An 11586-nucleotide genomic window follows, 5' to 3' on the forward strand; every position below is an offset into this window, starting at 1 on the left:
CTAGGGGGTGGTGCTCATCTCCGTTTCAAAGTCGAAGAGCCGGTGTTTGTCCGTAGACACTTCCGTGGTCATGTGGCCGGCATGACTACATGGAACGCTGTTACCTGCCCGCCAAAGCGGTACCTATTACTTTCCTCACTGTCATGAGTAAGGATGGCGAGCAGGGGGCTCCCATCCAGACTGTCAAGCACATGCGTAGCACTGAGGAATTGGTCAGCCATTCAAAGAGACACAGATCGGGACCGCCTTAACCTTTGGGGTTTATAAGTCTGGGTTTTCCCACGCTTCTTCAGTTTGTTAGGATTCCTGTTAAGTACTAGCAATAAACATTAGAGACCCGTTCCTTGTCTCAGCGTGTTTCCTGGCTGTTAGGACACTCACATTTGCATGTTTTCGAACTGCTAGGTTGGCAGGAGCTGGGACTAGCCACGGGAGCTCACCCCGTCACACGGATTCGAACCGTCAACCTTCTGATTGGCAAGCTCAGCAGCTCAGCGGTTTAACCCGCAGTGCCACCACGTCCTTTTATAAAGGAAAGGGTATTATGATGCATGTAATTTGTAGTCCAATCTTAAATATCCTGGTTTTCTAAGAAGTAAAAAATTGAAGTTAAAGTTTTACTGTGTAGGTGTATGAGATATGTGTTCCCTGTTATTATACCATGTAATTTTTAATATGTGCTCCAAATGGAATCTATGGAATCATGGTTTTAGAGCTTTACTGTATAGTAACAAAACGGGTGGATTCCCAGATTTGTATACATGCCATATGCCACTTGGATCATGCCCAGAGAATAATGTAATTTCAGCTATTACAAGGTGAGTTTTTGATACATGAATATTTTTCTTATTTGTTTAGTTATTTCATTATTTTTTAATTATTTTTTTAAAAAATGTATATGTGAAAGGGATGAAACATATATACATGTTTGAAGGATAGAGGAAGAGTTGAAATTTGACTTGCTTACTTATAGAATAAAAATATTTAATAACAATAACTAACAATGTTCTTTTCTGCTTTCCCACTGACCTTACGATTCTCTACTCCAAATTACATTTTTCCCCAAACAAATCACAGAGATGGTTAACTAGACTATAATATTAGGATGAGGCATGTTTAATCAAATTTTTAATGTGCTTTTTATATTTGGAATCCTATCAAAAATGAGAAAATTACTACAGTAACCTTTCAGTGAAGACCCTTTATTGAAACTGAGATACAAAAGGTAATGTGCCAGAAAATGATAAGTTTTAGCTATCAGGCTGAATAAGCATGAACATTTATTCAACTTTCTCACAATTATTTAAATCACATGGGTCACAATGTAGCACATAGTGGCCTTTAAATCCCACCAAAACTGAGAACATGACAAACCTAAGTCTGTGGACCTAAGCCCATTTATTTGAACAGAACCTATCAGTATCTAGGATTTTTGACTGAAGAAACATAGTTTTGCTCTGCTTCTGTGCTAGATTAGGAATAGCAAATTCTAGGAATTAGCACTGTTCTTAGCATAAATTGAATGTATAAATTGACTTATAAAGAGTCACATGATAATACCCAGTTCTCTTTTTCCATTCTGGGCTGAATGGAAGCCAGATATGTCTTGAAATCTTGATCTGGTGTCTATAAACTGTGGGGGCCTAGATGGGATGAAACAGGCTGAAGTTGGATCCAACCAAGATAGCATTGCTCTTTGTCCATCTGGTTCTCTGTCTGCTGCAATTATAACTCTGTGCAGGGTGTCATTCACCCTGCCTGAAGGAAGAGGTCTACAGCTTGGGAGACTAGGAAGTGTTTTTAGTGTTGCAGTAGTATCTGCAGTTTTAAGAGTATGTTTATTTGTAGCAATAATAGCAATGCCAAACCTAAAGCCCAAAGCTTTCCGCTCCTGACCCTGTGCTCTGTAATCAAGCTTTTGTAAAAATTACAAGGTTACATTTGCTGGGAGGGTCAAAACTACTGTTTATTCTTTCTCTCTGAACTTTTACTGCCTGTTCCCAAAACTTTAATTATGGAATGGGGGAAGAGTTGATTGGAATTAGGCAGCACCTAAGCTGGATAAAATACATAAATAAGGCTGAGAAAGAAGTAAGCAAAGCTAAAGATTAGCATGTACTGTTAGGGGCTTCTTGATCTGGCATGCATCAATGTATTTCATAAGCAGCTCCCCTTGAACAAATTGTAATGGCCTGAAGCTGGAAAGCTTGCCAGGAAATCTAATCCTGAGAAAGAACTGAGAGCAAGCAAAAAAGGAATGGGACCAGTCACAGCTGGGGATGCAGGAATAACTGAAAAGTGGCCTAAACTGTTGAGAAAATAAAAGTAACTGAAATTGTGCCAACAAATAGAAAAAGAATCTTGACATGTTGGCCCACACGTTGTCAAAATTCTAGAAGGCCATCAGAATGGAACTTTCAAGATATAATTAGTGCTGCCACCTTGGCTATCGTGCTATTATTGTTTTATTGGTTAGTGTTTTATTGGATTGTTTTTTATTGATCTTCATAATTTTATTGTATTTTGGCTTTATCTGCTTGTAAACTGTTATAAATTTGATTCTGAGATATAAAAATGTAATAAATAAATAATGCCAAAATACCAATTTATTTCTAGAAAATCTAGTATAATGCATTGCAAGCATGCTCTACTGTGCTATGTACTTACTGCATGTGTTTTATTTTTTCACTGTGGCCTCTCATTAGTGCTTCCTTGGGGTGTATTGCACTACCGTACAAATGTAATTGGGTTTTTTTTTCTTTTCGTGATCCAGAATAAATGATTTTCTATTGCTCAAGGCCTAAAGAATGGACCAATCTTTTCTCTGCTGTATTGTTCTGGGAAGCTGGTTGAAATCATCCAAAGTTATTTTAAAGGTTGTAATTGGTCTTCATTTATTGATTTTTCCTCCCTCTTTTCTGTCTCAGAGGATCCTGGCAAAGGAATGATGTTGAAGTATTATGCCTGCTTGCTAGCGACCAGCTGTTCACAGCATGCAATATGACTGCATTAGCTGAACTGTTACAGTGAAGGCAGGTCAGGGAAGAAGAAGGAGTCAACGTTTACTTTTAGATCTAATCTATCAAAAGAGGTAAAGTTCATTGTTTTGTGTTGTATTTATTTAGTTACATGATTCTTTTTGTCTCCCATCATTACGTGGAGCAGAGATAAACATTTTAACAGTGGTTTTGACAGGGAATGGGAATCAACCTAGGGACCAAGACCAAAATGAAGAAGCAGATATACTTTTCAAATTATATAATGTTTTAAGATTTGGATCTTTCACAGTGTCTTTACTTGAAATAACATAGGGCTGAACAAAAATAGCCCCACATCACTGCTCCAACTGCAGATGGCATACGAGAGGAGGAGGAGCCCCAGCAACTGAGAGCAGAGCTGAATTCTGAGGAAACATTCACAAGATAGTGCTAATCAGCCAGGGACATAATTCTCCAGAGAAGATGTTTCTTCTCTGAGAATCTTAGCATAATGCTGCATCCAAGATGCTGCTAACTGAAACTCTGCTGCCAGTGACAACGGGACTAAAAGACTATTTTAAGAGCAAGGGAGAACACCCCTCATTTTTATGACTCGCAGAATCTGGATTGAAAAAGTCCAGACAACTTCTGGAGGGTAGCAATAGAATGTGATGTAGTTTAGGATAAGAGTTAATTATCCCATTTTCATATGTTTAATTACATCAGATGGAGGATTGGTATACTGTAGGATCAGCCAAAAGAAATCAGTTTACCTGGTCAGCTAACCCTCTGGTTTAACCATTTTTTATTTTTTTTTTGGTGGTGGTGGGGAGTTAAACTAATTCCATCTAGTCAACTGATTCTCACATCGACTGATATTATTCTAACTAGTTATCTGAGGATTTACTGTCTTTTCTAATGTCCATCATTGAAATTAAGCCCTTGAGAGGCTCTGTGAAAATGTTTTCATCTCTGTGGCTCATTCAAGGTCACAAAGGGTTTGGGTGAAAGGGGAGAAGAAATAAAAATCCCTTTGAACCTGTCCACAACTATGCCATCATAGATTTTTAATTTTATTTTTCACTCCAGAGGGAAAACACCCAGGAAATGGGGAGGGAAGGAACAGCCTGTGAGCGAGCTGGCTAACCAGCCAACTTGATACCAGAGGTCTCCATGCCCCAAAATTCATTCTTAGCTCCAATTATTCTTGTCATTTGAATCTCACTGCATGCCCTTATGCAGATTCATCACTCTCTCACTCCCAGTCCTAATTTATCTTCCATGAAACTAAAGTATGCACTGCAGTCTGTGCTTGTCTAACTTAAAGAGCTATTGCTCACACTCATATTCTTCAACATAAATCAGTTGATGAAAGAAGGCATAGTGACTACTTATTGTTTTGCACTGTAGTGCCCATAGACTTAGATCAGTGTTTCTCAACCTTGGCAACTTTAAGATGTGTGGACTTCAACTCCCAGAAAGCTGGTTGGGGAATTCTGGGAGTTGAAGTCCACACATCTTAAAGTTGCCAAGGTTGAGAAACAGTGCCTTAGATATTCTATCACCAGGTCTTGTTCATATTGCAGATTCAGCTTGTTTACCCCAGGTAACTGAGCTGTGATATTTTCTGTGCTGTATGTCTCTTACTAGAAATTCTTTTGAAGATAGTGGAATTAGGAGAGAAGTCCCCGCTTTTGCTTATTTATGCCTCAAGCACTGCTATTTTTGCTGAAGTGGTTCTGTGAAGATCACCTAAGTACATATTCATGAGAGTTTCATATGCTTGCCAAAAAGTGTTTCCCAAAAGGTTTTATTTTGTTTTGTTTTGTTTTTTGTTTTGTTTGAAGTCTCACCCACTTCAGTATGCCTTTTCATTACTGGGAATTTCCCCCAAATACGTTATTAGACTTTACATGATATATTTGACTTAGGTGTGAAATCCAAGAATCTGGTTCCAAATCATCTGCTTTTGCAGAATATATTGATTTTATCTTGAAAGACTGATGTAGAAGAAAAAATCCTGCATATACTGTAGCATCCATTTACTGCAAATCAGGGTGAGCGACTTTTTTCAGTCATGGACCACTCTTTTTTCCCACTTTTGTTGGCCTTAGAGGGCTCCAAGGAGTATGGCTCTGATATAGTGATGGCATTGGAACTGGAACCAGCAGGGCTGAAATCTTCTGCATTTTTATTTGTTTATTTCTTCATTTTCTATCCCACCTTTCTTTATTTTTATAAATAACTCAAGGTAGCAAACATACCTGATACTCCTTCCTCCTCCTATTTTCCCCACAACATAATCTTGGATGGATCCTGAAGGTGAAAAAATGAATCAGGAGACATACACAGGTTTCTTATTCTTTCTGTAGAGTAAATGGTGGTCTCCATTCCTGTAAATATATTCCCACAGGTCCCACTAGGTAAGTAGTAAAAGAAGGGTTAGAAAAAATAATCAGATAAACTCTGAAACTTTAGTTCAACTCTGCTGCTTCATAGCTCTCCTCTCCCCCGACCCCATCGCACAGAAACTTTGGTGCTCTCATGGAGTTTGCCCATGGGAGTATCTGAGCACTGATGATCTATTTGACCAGTGGAGCACTGAGTGTTTCCATATATTTTCATTTCCTACTGAAAACTGCTAGTGGAGATAAATTATTCCCTACCATACATCTCCATTACTCTGTGACTCCCTCAGGTTTGGAATCAAGCAAAACCATCTTGTGTAACTATTTGGGAAGCCCAAGGGAAACCTTCACCAGTTGCTACTAATGGTTACAAAGTAGAGTTTATTTTCCTAAAACGAACTTAGAACCACAAATCCTTTCTCTCAAAAGTTTCTGAATATCTTGCATGCTAGGGATGCAAGCAAACAAACAAACAAGAAGATCAATATTCCCCAGCCTAGCACCTTCCAGATACTGGAGCCACCCCCAGGATACTTAGTTAGCATCACAATTGGCAATGAATTCTGGGAGTTGCAGAACATTTGAAGGTTATCCAAGATCACTCCATCCAAGTGTACAGATTTTAACTGATTCTGCATGGACATCCGATTGCATCAGAATTCCACAGTTTGCTCGTTTCCTGTGCTGCAGATCTGAATGAGAGATATAGCCTAGTAGTAGTAGCTCTGGATTTCCCCCAGTAATGGATTTTGGAAATTGACTGTATATAAAGATGACTATTACAGAATCTGTATCTGTGGTGGTATATATGTTTCATTAAAACACACAAACTTTTTACCCCTGACAGATGCAGCAGATTTCACACAAAAATGTGGAGAGAAATTACCAATGGTAAGTAAGATATACAGTTTCCATGTGACTAGGAACGACAGGAAGCTCTATCGTGGGGTGATCCATGAAGTCATGAAGAGGTGGAAGTGACTGAACGAATAAACAACAAAAAATGAATATATAGCCCATACTGCAAGTTCAAAAAGCAAACTGGAAATAATAGCTACCTGTTATTATTTCCCAGAACATGGACTGAAAGCAGAGAAATGCTCATGAACTTCAAGTAGAATAGACTGATGGCTATCCACATTCCACTGCCAGTGTATAGCACTACTGTTTTCTTGAAAGCTGTTGCCACATTATCCTGCTGTTAGATGAGGACTTGCTCTACTATGCTGAGTATATTAATAAGTTTTTACTTCAAGACTGAAGGTCAAAAGTCCTTTTATGAAACTGGAATGACTTTTGGCTGAAGGTTTCCAGAATTCATGTTACTGTCACTATGTCAGTTTTACCTCAGCTTAATGTAAACATGCTCTCAAAACCAAAGACAAACTAAAGCATAACTAAAACTCTTGTAAAACCATCAGTGTGACAGGACTATCAGTCCTTGCAATGTAAAGAAAAGTATTCAGATTAAATTCTGAAACTGGTTTTCCATTAGGAGGCCTGAAGCATCTTAGAAAATTTAATGTGGTTAGCAATGATAATCTTGATGTAATATATTAAAACACTGATGAAAAATTCAGTTACAAATTAAAGAAAACCTCTGTAGCTTCTAGTTATCACAGTTCAGAAAGAATAGTGACAGGATCATCATATCTGTGTTGTTGCTATGGCCAAAGTAGACTTCCACCACACCAAAAGAATAATTAATTGACCCATCATTTGAATATTTCATTTTGTAATAAGTGTGTTTTCAGGTCAACAATGCTGAGTCAAGCCACCAGCATCATTGTTCACACCTTTTTAACCTATTCATCCCTTATTTCATGTATTAGTAGTTCAGGAGAGTAACTAGTTATCTAAAGAGATGGCAGATGTCTCTGTGGAAATCTTGAAGCAAAGACTGGATAGTTATTAGTCAGGGATGCTTTAATTTGAATTGCTGCACTGCACTTGATAGCTTAGAAGTATCTTTCCAACCCCAGGTAACTGCAGGAGAGGCAAGGGGGAGCAAGTCATCATTTTTTCAAAACTGCACCTAGGTGCACCTGCCTATGTTTCAAACTAGACAATTCTGTATTGCATAAATGTTTGAAGGCTACCATTATTTTACAACCTGTATAGAATGCAGGGCAGACAAAAGACAACAACAGAGAAGTCACAGCTGAATGGAATTTCCTCTTCCATTTAACTCTTAGCCTTGGGAATTGCAGCAATGTCTGTGGTGATGGTGGTGGTGGTGATGATGATGACGATGATGATATCTGAATACCACAGTTCATATGACAATGGTATGATAATGTCAGCAGAGGGAGCCAGACCAGTTTTTTTAGGGGGACTTTTTGCAGCTGGAAAGTATTTTCAGTTATTAATAGGTATGCTGAACCCATTAGACTACTTTCCCCCTTTGATTTACTTTGGAAAATAATCAGGAAATCACATCACTATAATTTTGTTTTTTGCTACACAATTTTGGTGGCACCAATTTGGAGGCTGCAAAAAAGGTGCTTGGGGAGCATGCTGCTCACAGGTCACAGGCAATGTGCCCTGTTGTAAAGATGTGTGTGCTTTCTCCATGACTGCCTTAAACCTAGCATCTAAGAATAAGAGTTGCTTTGTGCCTAGGCACGCTTTGGGATGCAAAATTACCATGTATTCCTATACACCAGCAATATTCAATAAGTACTCATAATAATTCTTGTGCATTTCTCCCAAATATTCTTTTCAACAGATAGCTCCTCAACCACCACCCCCCCGCCCTTCCCCTCTCCTGAAGATATGATTGGCTGAGGAAGGATAATGAACATCTCCTTTCAGTTTTGACATTGATCTCTTTTAATCTGTATTATTCAAATACCCGTAATAACTGTGTTGTAGATCCAGTGTTGCTTCCAGGACATATCCAAGTATTTGCAGCTGAAAAAACTTTTCCACTGAAAAGTTTACTTGGATGGGATTTTCAATCACTTTAGTAATCAGAGAATAGCAGCTATAATACGAAATCAAAGGATTAATCTTAATAGCCAATAATGAGAAGTTATGAGGCTTAGCCATTTTATCAAACACGCTGCTCACTTAAAAATTAATTATATAATTATATATTATATATCTGTAATTCTACTTATAATTTGGTATGGCATGCTACATGTTTCTCCAGAGTGGCATGCAGAGATTTTCCCACACGTCCAGTTTGAACACTCCCCACCCCTGATTTATAATAAGGACACAATATGGTCTGGTTTTGCATATTTTGGGCAGAATGTGACAAGCACAACCAAAGCACTGTTTTATCCCAAGCAGGCTCATGCATTTCTATACTAACACTAAAGTCTGAGATCTCTCCAGTGTCTCGTGCAATAAAAACCAATGTGACAAAATCATTCCTCTCTACATCTGATTTATTATTATCTGCACTTGATATGCCAGAACCATCATGAATTCTGCAGCTTATGCTATGAACAGGTAAATGAAGGTGCATGCTATGTCAACTAGCAATAAACAAACTCACATCAAGTAAAACAATAAAAGTGAAAGTACAATCACACAGATTTCATTTTAGAAGGCAGTCTAAAACGTAGGCAAACATCCCTACAATTGTCAATTAAAAGACAAGAGCCTGGGGGCCAGACACACTTCCCTGCAAGAGAATTTTATGATGGAGGCACCACTACTAAAAAACACAACTCCAAGCTACTGCAACATAAACCAGGCCCCCGGACACCAGCTGGGTGGTCTTGTGAGAGACAGTCTTTATTAAGTACCTGAGTCATAGATTGTAGGTCTTTACAAACTAATCTTATTACCTAAAAGTGACCTTGGACCCCCTGGCAATTGGTAAAGAAGTGTTTTGTGCTCACATTTAGCTGACTCATTTAACAATTGGATTGGAGTGAAAAAAAAATTACCCAGGTATTCTTAGCCCATCCACCATCTATTGGCTTCCTCAATTTGTTGGGACAAAGGACAATTTGCTGACAGAGAGCTGGAAGCTCCAGCTTATTGGAGCAGCTGGATCTAGTTTCAAATTGAATAGAATTTGCAATTTGCTATGAATATTTGTTTTTATGGAAGTCACTGGGGGAAGTGATATTAATTCAATTATTGACCTGCTACAAAGGCAAGATTATCATACAGCTGTTAGAATTTACTAAATAAAATTTTATTACATTAAAAAACACATTGCCTCTACACAGATCTGCTTGATTTTGTCTCATAAAAGTGCAGACAAGAAAGAAAGGGAGAAACTATACACACACACACACAGAGTATATATATAGGCAAAATATAAAATATACTCAGTTCCATGTGGTCAGCAAGGCTATGGGGTCTCTTGAAAAAGAGGCATTCGGGCTCAAAGCAAATAGTTCATGGAACAAGGGGACTTTCAAAAACTGTTCGTGATAGGGGTTTTTTTCCCTGTTCTAAGGGGAAAAAAAGGTATCTATCCCATTAAATAAGTACAAACTCTTGAGTGTACATAACAACTAATCACCTTGGATCCTTGCCATAATTTAGAGCATTCATCACTGGCAACTGCTGTTTTTCATTCTTTCAGGAGTGAAGTTATGTTCATTTGAAATATGCTGAGGTGCCCAGTAGGTAAGAATCTCTTGTCAGCTGAGGGAAGAGGTAGGATGTTGGATTTTTATTTCTTTTATCTTGGGAGCTGGCAGGACGTAAAAGATTAAAAAGTCAGTGCACTGGATGTATTGGTCTTGTCATCTCCGATTCAGCCTAATTATTAATATGCTGTGTGGACAGCAGTGCTTTATTAATTGTATCAGTAGCTGGTGATCAATGTGACAAGTCAAGTAAAAGAGCACTGCTATTCATCAGAGTTGTCAAAGGATAATTGTCCTCATATGCATTAGAATAAGTCAGAGGAAGAAAGTTTATGGAATGAATGTGTTCCTCTTACTACATTTAGGGTGAGCTCTGTAGGTGTCAACACAATTAAAATTAGAAGGGGCCTGCATGTAACAGAAAAGAAATCATAGTTTGGTATTCAGTGATGCCAAAACAAAGTAAAGTAGAGGGGTAAGGTACCTATGAAAGAGTCTTTTAAGTTTTTTTCAGGTAATATATTGTTCACAGTAAATTACATTGCTGTAGCAATACAATGCAGAATAAAATATTTAACAAACAAAGGGGAAAGTCAGTGACAACTTGCTGTAATATCGGTAACTTAAAAGATAGAAAGAATACTACACATGACAAAGCATTAAATAATCTACAGTGGATTTTTGAGTTTCTGTGAAAAAGAAAGTGTGTGCATATTTATATATTCACACAGAGTAAACCACTGACAACATTTTCCATGCATTGGCAGAACAAAGTGAACATGATATGCATATTTTCAGCTTTAAGGTTTTGGTAGGATGTATGGAAATCCAGAATTGTCCTTATGTATATAGAAAGAAATATGGTTCTTTATATTATATCTGAGAATTTTCATCTAGGGGATTCATTGTTATGTTTGGAACAGAATTGTGTACACTGTTTGACCTATGAATTGTTTCTTTTTCTTTTCCTTACATCAAATATTTACATGGATAAATGTGAGCTAGAAGAATTTTTATAGATTTATAGATGCAAAGGCATCACCCAATTACATTTCCATAAAATGAGTACCCAGCTTGCTGGGGAAGGTGACACCTGGGGAAGGCAATGGCAAACCACCCCACTACAGTCTGCCAAGAAAACGTCATGAAAGTGGCGTCCCCCCAAAGGGTCAGACATGACTCGGTGCTTGCACAGGGGACCTTTCACCTTTTTTTTTTTTCCATACGGAGGATGTGCAGCTGAGCAAGTTTTAGCGGCTGAGACATAAGTATCACCCATTGGAAATAGCAGTGGAGCATGCTAATGGTTATGCAAATGACCAACTGTTCCTTCTTTCAATCTACAATCTCCATTTTGCTCAATGAGTTGGAGCTACATACCTCAAAGTCATCTTATTTTGGATGTCTTGCTTTATCCTATGTCTCTTCTTCATTTATCTGTTTGCTTTGTTTTATATGATTGCACTCCCATGCAATGCTGAGCTATTATTTGAAAAAAGTATTTCTATGGCCAGAAAAAGTCTTACTTCCTTTGAATCCAGCTCATTAGTGTTTATTTTTACACAAACCCACTTTTCAAACCAGTATCCAAAAAATGTTCTATATATAATAAACTGAATCCTGGATAAGATAGCATTCCAA

At 38.0% G+C, this 11586-nt stretch overlaps 1 long non-coding RNA gene across 1 annotated transcript; it reads left to right on the top strand.

Annotated features, from left to right (window-relative positions):
- The first annotated feature begins 2930 nt into the window (after positions 1-2930).
- Positions 2931-10415, top strand: LOC134499465 (uncharacterized). The gene is made up of 3 exons (XR_010068149.1): positions 2931-3091; positions 6234-6277; positions 9939-10415. It is a non-coding gene; the product is annotated as an uncharacterized LOC134499465 (long non-coding RNA).
- Positions 10416-11586: the final 1171 nt, after the last annotated feature.

The sequence above is a fragment of the Candoia aspera genome, chromosome 6 (assembly GCF_035149785.1).
Source record: "Candoia aspera isolate rCanAsp1 chromosome 6, rCanAsp1.hap2, whole genome shotgun sequence".
Lineage (NCBI taxonomy): Eukaryota > Metazoa > Chordata > Lepidosauria > Squamata > Boidae > Candoia > Candoia aspera.